The sequence below is a fragment of the Acipenser ruthenus genome, chromosome 11 (genome assembly GCF_902713425.1).
Source record: "Acipenser ruthenus chromosome 11, fAciRut3.2 maternal haplotype, whole genome shotgun sequence".
NCBI classification, from domain to species: Eukaryota; Metazoa; Chordata; class Actinopteri; order Acipenseriformes; family Acipenseridae; genus Acipenser; species Acipenser ruthenus.
In genome coordinates, this window is record NC_081199.1 from 14,125,521 (window position 1) to 14,143,196 (window position 17,676).

Genomic DNA, 17,676 nt, shown 5'->3' on the forward strand with positions numbered 1-17,676 from the left:
GGAATCCAGTAGCATCAAAAATTCCAAGGAGTTAGAATCAGAATCAATGTCAACATGTAGGTTAAGATCACCCAATAAAAGAATCCTATCATATTTGACTTTCAATATAGATAGCAGATGCCCAAATTCAGTCAGAAATAGTGGGTTTGACTTAGGTTATCTTACGTGAGCCAGGGTGCTTCCTCAGACCTTTAAGTTTTTGTCCTCTGTCGTCGTTTTACACATTTAAATGGTAAAATGTAATTTCAAAATTGTAATGCCTGCAGCACTTGGTATTCCCAGATGGTCTCCCATCCAAGTACTAAGTACAAACCAAGCCCAACCTTGCTTTACTTCTGAGATCAGACAATATCAGGCATATTCAAGGTGGTGTGGCCCTAGGCGGCTGCTGTCCTGCTTTTAGGACCTTTATGTTATGTGAGCCAGGGATGCTTCCTCTGACTCCTCTGTCGTCGTTTTCCACGTTTAAATGGTAAAATGTCATTTCAAAATTGTAATGCTACAGCACTTGGTATTCCTGTGGTGATAGAAGTTATAAGTCTAGAGTTTTTGGTCTACCACATTATTATTTAATATGAATTAATCAATCGTAATATTAATACATTCAAAATGTTCTTAACATAAATGCTAAAACTATATTTTATTTATACTTTCCGAATATAATTAAAAGTTCTTAATAGAAATATTAAAAATATACTTTCAGTTATAAATTCTAGGTTCATTCAAAGTACTTGACCAGAGCATTCACAAACAAAATAAAAAAGGACAGACACGATTAAGAAAAACTCTTTAATTTTTACAAATGTAAATGGTTATAAAATTGTTTACAAAAACGTAACAGTTTAAAAAATCTTCACAGTATCAAGTTTCATTTAGCCATGTATTTAAATAACAACGTTATACTAAGTTAAGAATCAAAGGTTTATGAAAACTACTGTATCAAAATAATCCACAGTATCATTCGTCTGTATGATAAATACCCAGCAAGCTCTACTTAGTTAAAATCCTATAGATTATAGAAATCTTAGAAGTAATTTAAATAGTTCATTGGCACAGCATATTTTATCATGCAAATGTCTTAAAATCAGCTAGATACATTTAAGAATTGTACTGACACATTCTAAAGTTATTTAAGCAAGTCAAATCAAGCATTTAACATGTTTAATACATTGGAAATACTATTACTATTTAGGCATGTCGTCAGGTGCAGTGGTACAGTGAATAAAAAGAATGTCCAAACAGCGTTTCTCCAAAAACAGTCTGTGTATTTAATAATAATAATAATAATAATATTAATAATAATAATAATAATAATAATAATAATAATAATAATAATAACACAAACAATCCACCCCTTTACCAACGATGGTATTGGGGGGTACATGGCAGGTTTTCAGTCCACAAACAAAAATAAACTGTCCGTCCCCCTGTCCTCCGTGCAGGGCAGTGTGCGCGCTCGGGTCCTGGGAAGCGTAGTGCCAGTGAGTGCGGTACGGTGCGGTGCTGTGCTGTGCTGTGCAGGTAAGTGCTCGTGTCTGCCAGTCCGCGGCTCACTCCTCCTCTGCAATGAAAAAAAACAAACCACAAAACAAAAGGTAAACAGTACAGGCTCTGGCCGTCTGTACACGTCAGCGCAAGGCCCTCCCTGCAATCAACCCGTCGCCATGGTTTCTCCAATAGAGGGCCGTCTCGCAGCTGATTGCAATGGAGTCTTTCCGGGTACGTGCAACTACGCGCTCCCCCTAATATGGTCACCTTCCGGTTTCCGCCTACCGTCAAGGCAGTCCATCTAGGAGGCAGCATACCACCGTCCTTACACAGCGTCCTTTCTGATCGGGAGGGAGATTTACAACATCGATCCTTTCTCTCTATCACAAGGCACCATCAAGCATTTATGAACGATATACATACATACATATATTGTAGTGATTCTGGGGGGGAGGGAAGAGAATCAGGATAGTGTAGAGTGTGTACAAGGGATTGCATTGTGTGTGTATGCGTGCAGGGGTTGTGTGTGTGTGTGTGTGTGGAGGAGAATTGGGGTGCAGGTTTGGCGCGAAAGACCGGGGGGTGGGGGCAGGAACGAGGACATAAAAAGGAAAAAGACCCGGAGATTGGCGAAAGCAAGAGTGACAGAGAGGGAGGTGTGTGGGGAGAGATAGGGATAGAGAGGAAAAGGATCAAAAGAAACCATGATCTATAGTACATAATAGCTATACATATGCACCAAAAAACGAGTATTCCTATCGTGGTATCATAAAAAATATGTACCCAGGTGCTTGTGACAGATATTGGGGGTTCATGTACAGAGGCTGTACACCTTTAAGAACAAATACATGCTGGGATATCAGATGAATACGTCAGGGGATATACAAATGCTTAAATGCTGGATGACCAGTATTACACTCCGGTTTCATGCAATTGTGATGGTGACCAAACATGTGGCCGGATTGTCAGGGCCGGATTTTGGTAGCAGAACAGACCCCCCCCCCCCCCCACCGCGACTGACACCAGATTCAAATAACCACTGATAGGAATATTAAAATGTTATTAAGTGCTCAATACCACAATCTATCTTAAAACTAAACAACATGTTACTTAAATTTTCCTAATCACCTCTGTTCTAAGTAAACCTTACATCGCAAAGTAATTAAATCAGACTTACCTTAAATTAATCTTCTCGATTTCATCTGTGCAAAGTCTAATAATGTCAGTAAAATCCAGTTTTCTGAGTATTTCACATTCCGTGGACATGATGGCAAGGCTGTTTAGGCGATCCTGGTTCATGGTGGCTCTCAGTTCATTCTTAATGAGTCCCATGCGCGAGAATGATCTTTCTCCAGAACAGTTAGTGCACATTAAGGATAGGTAAATGCACAGAGCAGGGTTGACATTCGGAAACGTGGAAATCACTTGAGAATTCAGCATAAGTTGAAGGTGGTCAAACGCTATTCTCTTGTCCTTGCCAGAAACAAATTTAGTAAACTGGAGCGTTTCTGATGGGAGATATTCGTCCAGATCTGAAGGACAGGTTTGCACAAGTGTAGCAGCTTTGTTTTTGATATCATATTCTAACATGTTCTGAAAGTCGGTAAGGAAGCCAAACAAGTTATGCACAGTAACATACGCTTTTGATCGGTGCAAGCAATATGTTGAAAGAGTATCCAGAATCTTTAGGAACATATGAACACGAAATCTGTATCTGCCCAGTAGCAAAACTTTAGTTACACCGGGGCAATCGTGATCCTGCAGAGCACTAGGTGGTGGTCCCTTCGTCTCGATATTTCTTCAGCACTGCAATTTCCATTGCATGGTTTTCAAAATCATCAAAATGATCACGAATCTCATCCAGAAATGTTTTCAGAGATTCAAGTAATTAAACCACTACTGACATTTCGATGTTGTGTGCTTGAAGGGATTTACCAGCTTTGTCGAATCTGTCCAGAATTTTATTCCACAAGTCTGTGGGTTAAAGCAAAAGACAGATTGATTGAAGTTACCTTGATTGTTAATTGGCGATGTGGGCAGACTGGGTCCGACTCCTTGTTCTGTACTACTTTCTAATTCTTCAGTGCGCGTTATTTCGAACAGTAGCGCCGCCAAAACTCTCATTGACCAGTTGTTCAGGTTCATTTGTTGTTGTTGTTACTTCATTTTTATAGGATTTCACAGGGCATGAGCTGGGGGATGTAAGGATAGGGCGGAAGAGTTAGGGTTAGGGTTAGGGTTAGGGTTAGGGTTAGCAGAAAGGAGCAGTTAGTAGGATAGAAAGTGGTAACTGACTGAGGCAGACGATGCCAACACATCCCTGGGGCAAAGGACCCAGCAACTGAAAACACATACGAGGGTTCTAGCTCGGGGAGCCGCCCCTCGGGTGGAAGTCAGTCCTGGTAGACCGGGACACGAAAGGAGATGAGAGAGAGATCTGTAAAGGGGCGCTCGTTAAACCCCTGATTGGCCGAGACTTCACGCTGCCTGGGACCTGAAATAAGGACAAAGCATAGAGGTTAGTATGGGATTCGAGCACGAGTGGCCACGTCCCGAAAGAAAGGCAGAATAGAAGACAGAGCCTCGAGTGAGGGAAGTTAAGCGCAGGAGCTGCGACAGGACAAAGTATGGCCGGGGGGCGCTGAAATTGAAGAATGTCGGTTGATATGGGTAGACAAAAGGTTGAGGCAGGAGGGGAACTCCCGAGAATCCCTAAGAGTGACAACAAACTGCAGGAATGGATAGAAAAGCTGGAGTGTCCGAGCTTCACAGCGATAGCAAACCGGCTTAAAATATATATAGAACGTGTGCTATTATACTGCCATCTAGAGGTTATGATTGGACTTAAAACATTGGCTTGAGACAAGCAGGGTAGAATATATGTGGTTATTGTGATTAAAATCCTTGTCTATGTAGAACAACATTTGCGTATTCCTTTAGATTTGAATAATAAATATTAGATATGTGTTTTAGGACAGTTAGTCATGTATATGAATAAGTTAACGCAGTATTTAGATGTCATGATTCGGTGAGTTGAACCCGTCTCCACCAGTTGTGAAAGCGCATCAACATGAAGCCAGAAGATTGCAGTACTGAGGCACAGAGCACGCAGTGCCTGATGAAGCTGTATGGTCACCATGGCAACTTACCACTCCCCGCAGTCACTCAATGAGGGCGTTGCCGTGGTAACCATGGTCTGTGAGGCGCCGGTGGAAAAGTTGCAGTATAGCGGTGTCGTTGGAGTATGTTGCCACCAGTCAAATCACGAGCTGCCACTGGTTGAGATGGAGTTTGTAATGGGCTGTATACGTCTTAAAAACGTTGAAAGTAGCTGATGGAGGTCCAGAGCAGGATCTTCTGATGGAACGGTAATTGTGCTGACTCTGAGGGAGCGGGGGTGGGGTGTCTGATTGCATGCAAGGAGTAAAGAGAGATTCCGCAGACAAAGCTTCTTGGTGGATTTAATAGAGCTAAAGTAAGGCAATCACTGACAATGGAGCTGCAAGTTTAGCGGAGGACCAGTCTTTCTGATAAAGTTGCAGACAAGTACAGTAATGAAGTTGCGCTTTGGACGGCGCTGTTGCTGTGGTGGAGACTGGATGGAGCAGGAAAGACTAACGTTGGAACGGTGGATTTTGCCGATCCCCGGCTTATTTTGACCCCCTGCATTCATTGTCACTATTTTTGCTTTGAAAATAATTGGTTATTTTTTTAGCAGTCATTTTTAACGTTTTAGCCTCTCGAGTGCTTAACACAGAAAACCCGCCCCTTTAGCTCTCTGATTGGTTAAATGTTGTGTCAAGACGTAACACAGCTGTCATGTGGTTACAAGATTTTTTTTTCACCCAGCAAAGCTCAACGCAACTGATCTAGTCTGCTAGAAACGAAATCAATCCTTATTGTTAAAGGCACAGTAGCATCTGCAAGACGGGCGGATTGGCTGAACAGACCTGAGGAGAACCGTGGAGGGATGAAAGTGCCTGAGGTCTACAAAAATACAGCGGGAGAAGAAAAAGGAGAAGGACATTTTAACCTTACTTTGGTGACTTATTTATCTTACTGTATAACAGGTATTGACATTTGTTTTCAACATTTCACCTGAGAGTGTTGGGAACTACAAATTAAAAGTGAAATGTTGCTTTTGGCTAATTTACTTTTGCTGCACCAATACCCTAAAAACACGTAAACTATCCTTGCTGTACAGTCAGGCAGTTCTTGCACTTCGCTAATGATAACTTGGCGCGAGGAACTACTGTTCCTCTCGATTTCAAATGAAGGATCACAAGGCAACAATAGCAGTAGTTTCACTGTCATGCCTGTAGGGGTCAGGATAGTCTTCAAAGTGGCGTGTCAGAGATGTTATTGCATGCTGATTTGGTTGAATGAAGAGTGAAGAAAAAATAACTTGACAAAATAACTTCCACAAAAACAATCCCTCCACTACAACAGAAAATAAACTGAAGAAAAAACATCTGTGTTGACAATAAGATTGAAGTGTTTGTTCTCTTTATTTACTGGTACAGCACATTCTATTTGTGTGTATCCATTGTGATGTGGTAAGCCATGATATATGGTTTCTTGCTCTTGTTATTCTTAGAACTAAGATCACAAGTCAGGGAATGATTGAGGTGGAGCGTTTGCAGAGTGTTCAGCTCAGGGGTGTGTTCAGTGGAGTCTTCACATCCGGTGCCTTCACAGCACTTTGATACGTTAATGAAGTCCTGTATCAAACACGTGTTTATTATATTATATTGTTCATTGTGGTTCACCATAACCTGCTCTCTTATTCCAATTCTATGAACAGGGAACACATTTCCAAAGAGTGCAGAGAAGAAAGTGACTCAGAATGCAAACAGTTTGCCTGCACTGAAACCACTTCCTTTATAATGGACTCATGCCAATGATAGTGTGTGGAAGCAGTTCAACACGACTTTCTTTCATCTTTTATCAGGTAATGGGCCTGTGCCAGTTAGTGCTGAGAGAGTTTTTGTACAGCGTCCCAATGAGTTTTCACACTGTGCTACCAACAGAGCACAGTGATAGATTGCTGTGTCGCTCAGAGCAAGTTTGGAAATGGTGATTGTAGTACAAGATCTGTCTGCTGTAGAAGTGAACCGGCTTTTAGCAAAGTCTGCAGTGTGAGAACCACTACTGGAGCGGGCTCCTTTATACAGTATGTATTCCAGGGCTCGGTTTGAGTTCTGCCGATACCAGTAGAGATCAACATCGTTGCTACTTGCAGTATAAGAGCAGCTGAGCATTACTGACTCTCCTTCTGTTCTGGACTCTTCTGTCTGTCGAGGACTGATGGAATCCCTGCTTGTCATGACTGAACATTGAGGAAGAAAAATAACATTTAATAGTTAGAAACAATAATAATAATAATAATAATAATAATAATAATAATAATAATAATAATAATAATCTTTCTTGTCATGTTGAAATTACCTGGCAGGATAATAAACATACACATGATTTATGTATCCATTTTAGCTCAGTGCTGATTTCTTTCAGAACAGAATAGAAAGGTTCTGTCTCTGTGTTGATTCTGGTGCTTTTCTCTTCACAATGCTGCTCTGAAATATTCTGCTCAGAGGTTTAGACCGTCAAATGTCTGTAACCAATCAGCAGAGAGAAACAGAAACATGTGATGTAAATGTGATGATAACCATGTGACTCTGCAGTTCATAGTTGTGGTTACCATCTTGTTTTATCAACACCTTCATTAGCAGTTAACTGGATGCAAGTCAAAGAGGTTTCAATTCTTCATTGACTAACTGCAGTCGTCCTACCCACTTTCCAAAGAACCTTCCCAGAACTCAGGAAATCCAGCACTCACCACATTGTAATGTGCACTGCGGTTACCCTTCTACACAGAAGAGCTGTCACTGGAAATGCCATCAGCATTGTAATCACTAGCCTCTGTACTCTCCAGGGTTTTTGTATGGGTAGGGCGCTTCTTTGTATCACTGTGCTGGTTCTATTGCACAGTAGTAGATGGCAGAATCAGACACTGAAGGCTGTATTGTCAGGGAGCCAGTTTTAGATGAGGTATCTACTGCTGGTTTATATTTCCCAGAATCATCTCCATGTGTTGAACCGTCTCTCCTGGCTTTATTTATATATTTTAAACCCTGGTTAGGAGCTTGTCTATACCACTGCATTGCATAAAAGCTGCTTGTCTGATATCGACAGTTTATCCGAACTAATTCTCCTTCTGAAACTCGCAGTGAATCAGGGCTTTGAGTCACCTGGTCTTGACTGTGCGCACCTGAAACGAAAGAGAAGCTTGTGAATTAAATACATTAATTAATTCATTCATTATATTGCTATATCCAGTTTTACGTACCTGACATAATTAGGCAAACAGCTAAATATTTAAACATTGTAACACATGAAAACAATATATCATTAGATAGTTTATGAAGTCTTGTGCTTTCTGAATGTTTGACATGAACTGCTCTTGTTTGTATTCCACAGTATACTTCCTGTGGTAACTCTCACACCAATCATCACAGTTCTTTCACCCTCACATTACCACAAGGTCATGTGTTCAGAGACAGACACACAGCAGCACAGAAACTCCTTTTTAAACTCAGAGAGACAGAGAGGGAAGGTTGAGATGAAATATTTTATAGTATTAATTAATAAGTAGATTCAAATATATTTCTATGGACCCTTTCCTTTCCATTGTATGACACGTGTAATCATTCTGAGTGGTATTAAAGATCCCTTTTTCATTCTCAAGTAATAGCTCCCATTGGAAGGTAGGTGAGGAGGTGCTAATAATGGTTTAATGCATGTATCTCTGAATGTATTTAACATTCTGTGCTATTAATGTTTTGTCATCTCCTTATTGCCTGCTATGTGCCTTGTTGTTTAATGAGGATAGCATTGTGTGATTGTGAATATTTAACTTTAGACACTGACAATTCATTGTCCTACACTGCCACCTAGTTGGGGTTCATTTGAATTGCAAGGTAACAGAGAGATATAATAGTTAATGAAGCCTAGAAATTTGCAGACGTATGAAATAAGATACAAAAAACAATCCATCAATCCTTATTTTTGGCCAGAGGGCCAGATCACGAAAAAAGACAACTGGCCAAGGGCCAAAATGCACTTTGTAAAATGCAATGCCCATATATATATATATATATATATATATATATATATATATAGTGAAAGAGTGGTAGTGTGGTGCTATTGTACACTGGTGTTTTCTTCCCCACGGACAGAATTGGACATGCTGCGTATTCAGGTGGGTAACTTTATTTACAATTTACACAGGATTAAACTTAAAAACGTACTATGCCCTGTACGGGCCACTAACTAACTCACTTCTCCCCTGTCTATGCTATTTCACAACTACCAAGCTGCTACAGGCTCTGCCTGTAGAACATCTGGATACTGCAACACCAGTAAGCAGAGTAGGGGCTCCCTCTGGTGGAGTGAGCCGGGAACACAGGTAAGTAGCTGATGGGCTCCCTCTGGTGGAGTGAGCCGGGAACACAAGTAAGTAGCTGATGGGCTCCCTCTGGTGGAGTGAGCCGGGAACACAGGTAAACAGAGTACGGGCTCCCTCTGTTGGAGTGAGCCAGGAGTACAGGTAGGCAGAATGTGGGCCCTCTGATGTCGTGAACCAGGAACACAGGTAAACAGAGTACAGGCTCCCTCTGGTGGTAATCGCCTGGAACGCAGACAAACAGACAACAACAGCTCCCCCTGTTGGAGTGAGCCAGGAGCACAAACGTGTGGGAGCAGGAGTGTGGGAAGGCTCCCACCACTGACGTATTCCAGAACGTCCACTGATTGAGGCTGGCTTCTCTATCAGAATGGAGGGGTACTGTCACCCCCACAGGAACGGCTGGGTTTGGATGAACCAGTCCCAGGCAATAAATAAACAATTTATACAACCACAGTCCCGTGTCTGCGTTTCTTGTTCTTGAGCACCTCCCACAACGTGTTGCAGTTTGCTGCTCCTGCAGCTAACAAACATAAACAGTGCCCTAATCAGTCCCGGGACTGTTTCTCTTCGATTACAAAACGCTTCTAATCATCCAGCGCAGACTACCCTGTTTGCGCACCACAAGCGCAACCAGGGCAGCGTGCAACATTTAATAATGGGATTGTAGCAAACAATAATAAATGCAGAAATAAAACAAATCACAGAATAAACCGAAACAAAGAAAAAGCCGCCTCAAAAAGAGGTAAACGCGCTAGACTACACTTTCTATAAATGACTATAACTGGAAAGTCACGTACTTACTATTCCTTGGCACGAAGGAACAAAAGACAGAATAAACCAAACGCTTGTACAGGCAGGACAATCCAGCGGTGTTCCCCACAATCACAACCACCCCTGATTGTTCTGCCCGGCTTCCTTTTAAACCGTGTAACCCCGCCTTTCTAATCCACGCTGAGCCTTCTGGGGCGTGTAGTTTTTCTTCCAGCGACGCCATTCCTTAAAGGAGTCGCTGCTATTACCTTCACTATATATATATATATATATATATATATATATATATATATATATATAGTTATTTAACACCAGTTTTAAGCTAAGTTTTTAGTACTTACATTCACTCGGGTGCAGTACAATTAATCAGTGGGAGATGTTGCAGTTCTTCTCAGTTACCAGCTGAGGGATATTGGGCGCCAGTGAAGTGGTGGCTACTCTAAGCACTGCATGCAGGTTATCACCTGTCAGCTTTGTTCTGTCTGACTTGTTCACAGATATAAGTGCTTCCAAACAAAGACAGCAATTTCAAAGCTTCTCTGCTAAGATTAGGAAATTGATTGTGGTCCAGTGATGGGTAGAATTCTAGGAGAGGCAGGTCCCTGTGTTTGCTCTTCAGCGCAGTGGAACACTGCAGTTCAATAACTTCAAGCTGGAGATCATCAGGAACACTTTCTGCATCAACAGAGAAGGGATCTGCGAAGAGTTTAAAAGAGGCTCGCTCACTCCTGAATTGCTTAAATCTGCTGGCAAACACCCCATGTAGTTCTTTCAGGACACTTACATGGCGTTTTCAGTTCCCGTGGAAAGGTTTGTTGAAATGTTTCAAAGTGTGTCACCTGCCCTTTCTTGAGCTGGTTTGTGAATAGCTTTAATTTCATTTCAAACGCACACACTGCCTCAAACAAACAAATGAGATGCTGACTTCCTTGTAACTTTAGGTTTAAATCATTTAAATGTCCTGTGATATTAGTCAAAAAAAGCCAGATCAGCAATCCAGTCGCTTTCTTCCATGACAGACGTGTCTCTTCCCTTCTCTTGCAGAAAATGTTTTATGTCTTTTCGAAGGGGAAAAAAGAACCTCTTTAGGACGTTGTCCCGGCTCAGCCACCTCACTTCAGTGTGATAAATCAGGTCACTGTAAGTGGCGCTGATATTCTCCAAAAAAGACTGAAATTCATGGTGATTCAAAGATCGTGAATGAATAAAGTTAACTGTGGATACTACAAAGTCCATAATTTCTTTAAACTTCAGGTGTTTTGCACACAAGGCCTCCTAGGGTATTATACAGTGATACAGCTCAATCCCCAATGTGCTTTTTTAAACACCCAATAAAACCGTTAGTCTTGCCAACTATAGCCGGAGCACCGTCGGTTGTCACCCCCACCAATTTATCCCACTGCAAATTTAAATCTTCAACAGCTTTCTTAAAAGCACTAAAGATGTCAGATCCAGTGGTTCTGCCATGCAGAGAAGCTAGAGATGCCAGCTCCTGGTGTACTTCAAATGTTTCTGTCACTCCACGAATGAAAATTAAAAGTTGGGCTGTATCAGTGGCATCGTTGCTTTGGTCCAGAGCAGCAGAGAAATACACAGTATTTTTGCATTTGCTTTTTAGCTGATCATAGCTTTTTCCAGACATGTCTGCTATGCGTCTCTGCATAGTCATTCTTTAAAGACAAACGTTTTTAAAGGAATCTTTATTTTCTTTGCAAACAGCATCACATATTTGCATCAGACAGTCTTTTACAAATTCCCCATCGGTAAAGGGACGTGATGTGCTGCGCGACGTTGAAACTTGCTATTGTAGCAGCTTCAGATTCCTTCTTTTTCCGTTCAGAAACACCTTGCTGCCCCAGTAGTTGTATTTTGAGAGACTCCATTTTTTGTTCGTGCATCTTCCAGCAATTCTTTGTATTTGGGATGTGTTGTCTCATAATGGTGCCATATATTGTATTCTTTGGCAACTGTGACGCATTCAAGGCAAATGAGGCACGTATGCACACCGGGATTGGATTCAGCAAAAGAAAATATTTTTTCTGTCCACTCTGGGTAAAATTTTCTGTGTTCAAGATCAATTGTTCTTTTTTTACTTGTACATGGCTTTGACAGAGACATGTTTTCAGACGCTACGGAGGCAGCCTACGGTAATTTTGTGAAAGTATAAAAATGTTTTACCTCGAAAATAATCGCAGAGCAACAACTATAAACATGATTCGCTGTCTTCCGTTTATCAACTAACTGGCGCCGAACCTTACGTCATGCTTTCCAAGGTCTACTGTACTGTATTACTATTGGCTAACATGACAGAATCCCACCCAAATGGGCTGGGCTTGTGCATATTCCATGAACTTATGATTTTTTTTTTGACAGTGTGTATTTTTTTAAAGGTGCGGGCCGTTTTTCGTTTATAATATAAAAGTCCTCACGGGCCGTATTAAAGCAGTCAGCGGGCCGTGTCTGGACCGCGGGCAGTATGTTGTGCACCCCTTAATTAAATACATGTAAACATCTAGCACATTGTTGTTTCTTTGTAAGTTAGTTCTATGAAAGTTAATTTTTATTAATAGCAAACATCATACACATATATTGTATGCTGTAATAGGTATTAGTATTACACTACCAGACTATAAGAGGGTGCAGGGGGGTAATTGGCAAATGGCAAAATTAGACAAAGAAAAAAAAAATAGCAAATATATTAAATGATTAATTTTCACAAGTTTTTACAAAGGAGAATACGGACAACATGCCCCACAAGTTGACCTGTTCCTATCCAGTTTTAAATAACTTTAGCATAACAGAGGCAGAAGTGTTAAAGGGACTAGGAGCTCTTAAAATGAACAAATCCCCTGGGCCGGATGAGATCCTCCCAATAGTACTCAAAGAAATGAAAGAAGTTATTTATAAACCGCTAACCAAGATCATGCAACAGTCTCTTGACACAGGGGTTGTACCGACAGACTGGAGAATTGCAAACATAATACCGATCCACAAAATGGGAGACAAAACCGAACCAGGTAACTACAGACCGATAAGCCTGACTTCTATTATATGTAAACTTATGGAAACTATAATAAGATCCAGAATGGAAAATTATCTATATGGTAACAGTATCCTTGGAGACAGTAAGCATGGTTTTAGGAAAGGGAGATCGTGTCTAACTAAGCTGCTTGATTTTGGAAAATTACAAAAGCATATGACATGATTTATTTAGATTTTCAGAAAGCTTTTGACAAAGTCCTGCATAAAATATTAATTCTCAAACTGAAAGCAGTAGGCATTCAAGGAAATGCATGCACGTGGATTAGGGAGTGATTAACATGTAGAAAACAGAAAGTACTGATTAGAGGAGAAACTTCAAAATGGAGCGAGGTAACCAGTGGTGTACCACAGAGATCAGTATTAGGTCCTCTGCTATTCCTAATCTACATTAATGATTTAGATTCTGGTGTAGACGACACAAAAATAGGAGGAGTGGCAAACACTGTTGCAGCAGCAAAGGTCATTCAAAATGATCTAGACAGCATTCAGAACTGGGCAGACAAATGGCAAATGACATTTAATAGAGAAAAGTGTAAGGTACTGCACGCAGGCAATACAAATGTGCATTATAAATATCACATGGGAGATACTGAAATTGAACAAGGAATCTATGAAAAAGACCTAGGAGTTTATGTTGACTCAGAAGTGTCTTCATCTAGACAATGTGGGGAAGCTATACAAAAGGCCAACAAGATGCTTGGATATATTGTGAAAAGTGTTGAATTTATATCAAGGGAAGTAAAACTTTACAATGCATTAGAAAGACCTCATCAGTTCTGGTCACCTCGTTACAAAAAGGATATTTCTGCACTAGAAAGAGTGCAAAGAAGAGCGACCAGAATTATCCTGGGTTTAAAAGGCATGTTGTATGCAGACAGGCTCAAATAATTGAATCTGTTCAATCTTGAACAAAGAAGACTACGCTGTGATCTGATTCAAGCATTCAAAATTCGACAAAGTCGACCTAGGGGACTTTTTCGACCTGAAAAAAGAAACAAGGACCAGGGGTCACAAATGGAGATTAGATAAAGGGACATTCAGAACAGAAAATAGGAGGCACTTTTTTACACAGAGAATCGTGAGGGTCTGGAACCAACTCCCCAGTAATGTTGTTGAAGCTGACACCCTGGGATTCTTCAAGAAGCTGCTTGATGAGATTCTGGGATCAATAAGCTACTAACAACCAAACGAGCAAGATGGGCCGAATGGCGTCCTCTCGTTTGTAAACTTTCTTATGTTCTTATGTTCTAATTAAGAGGAATGCCTCTGAGTAGCTTCTACACAGAACACAGGCTGCACTGCCATCTTCACCAGCGAGACTCACTTGACAGGAAGCAGGAGGTTTTTGTATGATGTGATATAGAGACTCTCACAGTGTGGGACTCAAGCACAGAAGTACGTGGCAGAGTCAGACAGCACAGCCGCAGTGATATTCAGATGAAAGGTCTTCTCTGTCTTGTCATGAGATGCAGATAAACGATTTTGAAACCTTGGTGGAATGTCCTCCTGCTTAGAATAGTCACTGAGTATGATCAGTGGGGGTCCTGAATGTACCAGAAGAGATTTGGAGTAAAGCCTGATGTTAAATCATATTTACAGTGTATAGTGGTGTTCTCTGTTTCTTTAATGAGAGTTGAATTTGAAAGTTGAGTCACTGTATCTCCCTGGATCATTTCTAAAAGAGGAGACATAAAGATAATCACTGGGAAAGAATGAAATAGACTACAGATACAAGTTGCCTTACAGTAAACAGACAGAAAAATAATCGTTACAACAACAAAGGAAATATATTTATGCTGCCTATATGTTGACAAACTGTAAAATGCTGGAACAGACTCCAGATAAAGTAACACGAAAGACATTGCCAAAATCTAGTCAAAAGTTGTGTCTAATTGTCTAGCAGTGTATTTACCTATGATTAAACAGAGAAGTATTAAAGTAAAAACAGCGCATTCCTGTTCCATTGTCAAAACTTTCAAACGACAAACCTCCCTCCAGCGTCTGCTTCAATCTGCAGCTGAAACTGTGAAGAATGCGTTTCTATAGCAGTGATGTCATGAAACCAGTGCCCCGCCCCCTACACAGTGCACGCCTTTATTGCGTCATCACTCTTTTCGTTCACGGTTTGTCTGTTCTGTCTAAGAAGTGCAACAAAGATTTATTTTGATCAGTTTAATATGTCTATAAAATACACGCGCTTTCGAGACCACAGTGGAAACTGAAGGTAAAGAAAAATCCTCGTTCAGGTTAGTTCAGTCTCGGTTAGTTCTGCGCTCTGCACAGGAAGTGATGTGCCGCTTGTTCAAGTGTTTTATACCCTGCAGGTGTCTGTGCACGAGGTACAATACGTGCTGATTGAATGCAATGTGATAGTTACCAGCAGGTACAGATTCATGTGTGCTGTTTTCTCTAGTAGAGTGCAGTGGGATAGTTACCAACAGGTACAGATTCATGTGTGCTGTTTTCTCTAGTAGAGTGCAGGGGGATAGTTGCTAGCAGGTACAGATTCATGTGTGCTGTTTTCTCTAGTAGAGTGCAGGGGGATAGTTACCAGCAGGTACAGATTCATGTGTGCTGTTTTCTCTAGTAGAGTGCAGGGGGATAGTTGCCAGCAGGTACAGATTCATGTGTGCTGTTTTCTCGAGTAGAGTGCAGGGTGATAGTTACCAGTTTTTCGTATACCCAGTTTAAAATGTCTAATTCTATTCCCTTACTGCTGCTCAGGAGACTGGAGGTGCTCTGGTTGCACTGCTGAGCCTCTCTGTTCTTCTTTATTAATATTTATTTATTTATTTATTATTTATTTCTTAGTTTATTCTTATTTATTTCTACAGCAGAAGTGTCCTCCACCTGGGATTGAACCCACGACCCTCCGTTCAAGAGTCCAGAGCTCTAACCACTACTCCACACTGCTGCCCAATCTTTATCTGTTGATTTGCCTCCAACACGCGGGAGAACCGGAATCAATGGAATTCCCAGTCAGATCAGCGCCACACTTCCTTTTAGAAGCCTATCAATTCTGGGGCCTTATCAGTGTTATACTACCACAGGGGTGTGGTTTTCTTTCTGATGCTATCTTTTATTATTATTATTATTATTTATTTCTTAGCAGACACCCTTATCCAGGGCGACTTACAATTGTTACAAGATACCACATTATTTTTAAATACAATTACCCATTTATACAGTTGGGTTTTTACTGGAGCAATCTAGGTAAAGTACCTTGCTCAAGGATACAACAGCAGTGTCCCCACCCGGGGATTGAACCCACAACCCTCCGGTCAAGAGGTCAGAGCCCTAACCACTACTCCACACTGCTGCCCATTTTCTTTATCTTGTCTAACTGCTGAACAGATTAAATTAGTGAAATTGTAAGAGGTCATTGAATTTTTTTTTTTTTTCTTAGACTCGACAAGTTCATCATAATACAGGCAATGCATGATTTTAAATCACGAATTTTCAAATGTATAGTAACATTTTATTTTATAATAAAAACAAATCTAATCTATGCATTCATTATCCTAATCAAGTATGTATAATGAAAAAACGTTTATCAGTCTGTCAATCTGTCTCAAACCTGTTTTCTTCCTTGAATGCAAGACATCCACCCTAATATACAGGACAAGCTATTGTGAGGGATGTGATCGGATCTGTGGTCTGTATCGGCTTCGCTCGTGTGAGGGATGTGATCGGATCTGTGGTCTGTATCGGCTTCGCTCGTGTGAGGGATGTGATCGGATCTGTGGTCTGTATCGGCTTTGCTCGTGTGAGGGATGTGATTGGATCTGTGGTCTGCAGCGGCTTCGCTCGTGTGAGGGATGTGATCGGATCTGTGGTTTCCAGGGTTTGCTGAGCAGGGAGGTACGTCGTGTGCTGTCCGTGGTCCTGAATTGTCAAGAGAAGAAACCTAGCCAAGGCTGTAGGACTGTTTGGGGTTTTTGTGGATTTTCTTAATAAAGTTTGGACGGCTCCTCTTATTAAACCTTGTCGTTATGTGTCAGACTCACTCAGGTGTTTCTGAAGCGCGTATCTTTATATTTGTATACAGTTTGGACTTCTCCTTTTGGGGTTTTTGATGATTTTCAGATTTCCTTTATAAAGTTTGAACGGCTCCTCTTGTTAAAACTTGTCCTTATGTGTCAGACTCACTCAGGTGTTTCTGAAGCGCGAATCTTTGTTCGAGTTTACAAAATGTTGATTCTCAGCAAAATAGGATGTTTTTTCTGGTAACGACACTGGTGTTTGAAATCCAGTTAGCACTGTAGTCAAAAAGAAGGAGCCGGTCAAGCCCTGCTCATGTACTACGAGTGTGGGGCTGTATAGGCAGGGCACCATATTCAAAATAATTAAGGGCGCAATTTCCCAATTGCTATATTCAACTAAGCCCAATTACTCACATAATATGACTGGTACTTCCTACCCCAAGTCACAAAGCGCACAATTTGGGCGTTCCTATAGAGTTAAAAAGGCGAACAATTATCAAAACATGACCTATCGAAACACGTTAATGTACAGTGCACTAAAATACTCAATACGTTATAATATTGAATTGTTTTGTGTTTTAATTGTATTATGTTTCGCTGTATACTTTTTAGAAAAAAAAAATATTCCTGACTTCATATTAGAGCACAGGATCATAATTAACTGTTTAGAAATCGAAAGACGGTCAGGGAAGTTAATGGGATGTATTGTACCGGTCAATAAAATGAGCATGACAGCTATACAGAACATTCTGTCATTATTGAACAAATACTACACTGCAAAAAAAAAAAAAGAACGTGTGACGCGTTTAATATCTAAATGGCATGTGTGTACAGTAAAATAGAAACGTTCTATTCCTGAACAGGAGTGGTTATACGTCATTAGGTGTAACGCTGGTGTTTTGTCATTTGGAACTAAATAATTGT

General features: G+C 40.8%; 1 pseudogene; it reads right to left on the bottom strand.

The window, feature by feature from the left end:
• Positions 1–257: 257 nt before the first annotated feature.
• Positions 258–383, bottom strand: LOC131739485 (5S ribosomal RNA; annotated as a pseudogene).
• Between the last annotated feature and the right edge of the window lie 17,293 nt (positions 384–17,676).